Below are 3,133 nucleotides of genomic sequence, written 5' to 3' on the forward strand. Positions count from 1 at the left end.
TAACAAAAAACTGTTCATCGGACAGTTTTGTTTTCTAACAAAACGTGAAACTCCGAGTAACAGTTTTTTGTTATATTTCTGCTGCTTTTAAATAAAGTATATATATATAAATATATATATAATAATAATAATAATAATAATAATAATAATAATAATAAAGGGTAAAGCTGGATTACTCGTAACACACGTGGCTATTTGAGGATAAATTCGTGTTCTCATTCGGTTGTATATTTTGGGATGTGTTGGTTAAATATCAGTTATGCGATGACGCTTGATCGCATACATATTTAATTCTAACACTCTCAAATCTATATTTGAAATGCTGCACTGAAGAGGTGAAATAAGTAAGTAAATATAACTTTACTTCAATCCCGAAACGCGTATGTAGCTAATCTAAGTCATGTGGATTCGTTATTTTTCTCTTTGCCTACGTAAAAAAAAGTGTGTTACTGTCTGGGAGATATCTATGGTAGCGGAAAAGGTATTTTAACTGGTATTTCTAAATTCGGTGGGTGGCGAAGCAATTAGCTGACCCCTGATTATAATTATGCTTATAATTATAGAATATTTGTGTGTGTGTGTGTGTGTGTGTGTGTGTGTGTGTGTGTGTATTATGTATGTATGTATGTATGTATGTATGTATGTATGTATAACAGTTAATTTTCGGTGATGTATCAGTGTTAATAAGAAATCAGGATATCTTTTATGGTTACATTTAACAGATCGAAATTGTTTGAATATTTTTTTTTTTTTGAAATAGAAAAAAATGTGGGGTGGAAGTTTATATTAATTTTCATAGTTCTTAAAGTGGACGGGAAGCAATAAAGTATAAGATAATGGCAGAAGATAAAAAGACAATGTTCATGTTAAAACGACAATGTTTAAAACAGAAACAATACTCAAGAAAATATATATACAATATCGATAATTAACATAATAAGGTAAAAAAAAATTGATATTAACTAATATCAATTTAATACCAGGAAACCAGCACGTTAAAAGGATCAGAAGATTCAGAAAAAATTTTCTGAGATCTCAAAAGGATTATAGATAACCGAGGTTATTTATAACCTCGGTTTTTGCTTCGCTGGTTTTTGCTCCGAGGTTTTTGCTCCGCTGAATTTTCTTTGAGAATCTTTAAGTGATCTTTTATATACAATATTGACAGACAGACAGACAGACAGAAAGGCAGACAGACAGACAGACAGATAGATAGATAGATAGATAGATAGATAGATAGATAGATAGGTGTGTGTACGAGTGAGTGGACGAATGAAAGAGGTGTTACATATTATTTAGAATGGTTTGATTCGACCCCAATGCAACGCAAAGTCTTACAGAAGCCTAATTCGTCGAGTATCTCTACATTCGGTTAACTGAGCCAAAAGAACTAGGATTCTGTAAAACTTTGAGCCTAAAACTTTGAGTCGCATGGACCGAATCAATATACATACAGAGTGTTCAAAAAGTCTCTCCGCAGTGATTTTTTTCATGCACATCACCATGGCGCTACTTCGGTAAACGGATTATTTCGAAGAAACTTTGGCTACTAAGATCACCTGATTTAATACCGCCAGACTTTTCTTTCTGGAGTGCAATTAAAGAATCAGTGTACAAGAATCGCCCGAAGACCATTTAATACTTACTGCAGAGAGACCTTTTTAACACCCTATATATATATATATATATATATAGTGAAGGCGCGTAGCTTAGTGATTAGGGGCAATCGACTCACGATTATAAGGTCGTGAGTTCAATTCCGGGCGATGCGTTGTGTCCTTGAGCAAAACACTTTATTTCCCGTTGTTCCAGCCCACTCAGCTGGCAAAAATGAGTAGCGCCTGTATTTCAAAGGGGCCAGCCTTATCACAATCTGTGTCACGCTGAATCTCCCTGAGAACTACGTTTAGGGTACACGTGTCTGTGGTGTGCCTACCCACTTGCACGTTAATTTCACGAGCAAGCTGTTCGGTCGATCGTATCAGCTGGGACCCTCGTCGTCGTAACATACACACATACATACATGTGTGCGTTGTGAATGTGCACCAGAAACATCCACTTGCTTTATATTATACTCAGAAGAAATTATAAAAGCCACTCACACGTTATTTTAAAATGCATTAATGTGAAAAAGATTCGTTTGTTACAATAGAAACGAAAAATTGCCAGTGACAAATAGACCCAAAGAAGATATTTTTTAAGGGTAATTTCAAAACATATATTAGCAGAAATCGTTTTTTTTTTTTATACTCGTGTCGCAAATATAGATATTAATCAAAACACATTAAGAATTTAATCCCCAAGACAGACCACTCAGCAAGAAAATAGTTAGAAATACAAACCTATCCAAATGAATATAAACATAAATATATAAATACACAAATAACAAGTGATGTTTCCTCATTTCCAGGGCCAGATGAAAGTAAAAGTGTTTACCTTGTCGAAAGTTAAGCTGAATTTTCCTAGAAAATGGAATTATTAAGGATCGAGTGTTGATGTAAAAAATTAAATGAATTAACGGAAGAATTCAAATAATTTCCATAATGAACAGTAGATTAGATAATAACATAAAACATCCTGTTTGCCATTTTCATTCTCTAATAAGTATCTATTTATTTTATTTCGTATCATGCATTTCCGTCAATTCGGACAGCTACTAGACACATCCTCTACGGACATCCGTTGTAAAAAAAAATTATAGACTTTTGATTAAATACATGTAATAAACCATTTGAATCCCTTACAAGACAAAATATTTAAACATATTTAACTGAAAAATTTTTTTTATCTATTAATAACCAACATGGAATGCTGCCAAAACACTCACAATTACTCAAGTACAATCTTGATTAGACACTTCAACAAAATAGATATTATTAGCTATAATAATAATAATTATTATTATTATTATTATTATAAATTCTATTATTAGCCACAATGGTTCTCATAAAATAACATTAAAAGACATGCAACAACATAAAAGACAAAAACAGGACGATACAAAGGGATTTTTCTGCGTATAAACCATATAAATAACAGCTAAAAATTAAACAAATTAAACTCCTAATAGGGGAGGCGCTTTAAGGTCCTCGTGGAAAACCCACAAAAGCCACGGGTGCCTGAACAACAGGGC

The 3,133-nt window shown here is 32.9% G+C and overlaps 1 protein-coding gene across 2 annotated transcripts in view; it reads right to left on the reverse strand.

The window, feature by feature from the left end:
• LOC106872896 (protocadherin beta-4) overlaps positions 1-2,594 on the reverse strand; it is a 99,445-nt gene extending 96,851 nt beyond the window's left edge. Inside the window, exon 1 of one of the 2 annotated variants that reach the window (XM_014920068.2) lies at positions 2,437-2,594. The gene's annotated coding sequence lies outside the window, so the exon portion shown is untranslated. The remainder of the gene's footprint in view (positions 1-2,436) is intronic. The other variant, XM_014920064.2, reaches the window with a different exon arrangement.
• Between the last annotated feature and the right edge of the window lie 539 nt (positions 2,595-3,133).

This window comes from Octopus bimaculoides, chromosome 14 (assembly GCF_001194135.2).
Source record: "Octopus bimaculoides isolate UCB-OBI-ISO-001 chromosome 14, ASM119413v2, whole genome shotgun sequence".
In the NCBI taxonomy this organism is placed as follows: domain Eukaryota; kingdom Metazoa; phylum Mollusca; class Cephalopoda; order Octopoda; family Octopodidae; genus Octopus; species Octopus bimaculoides.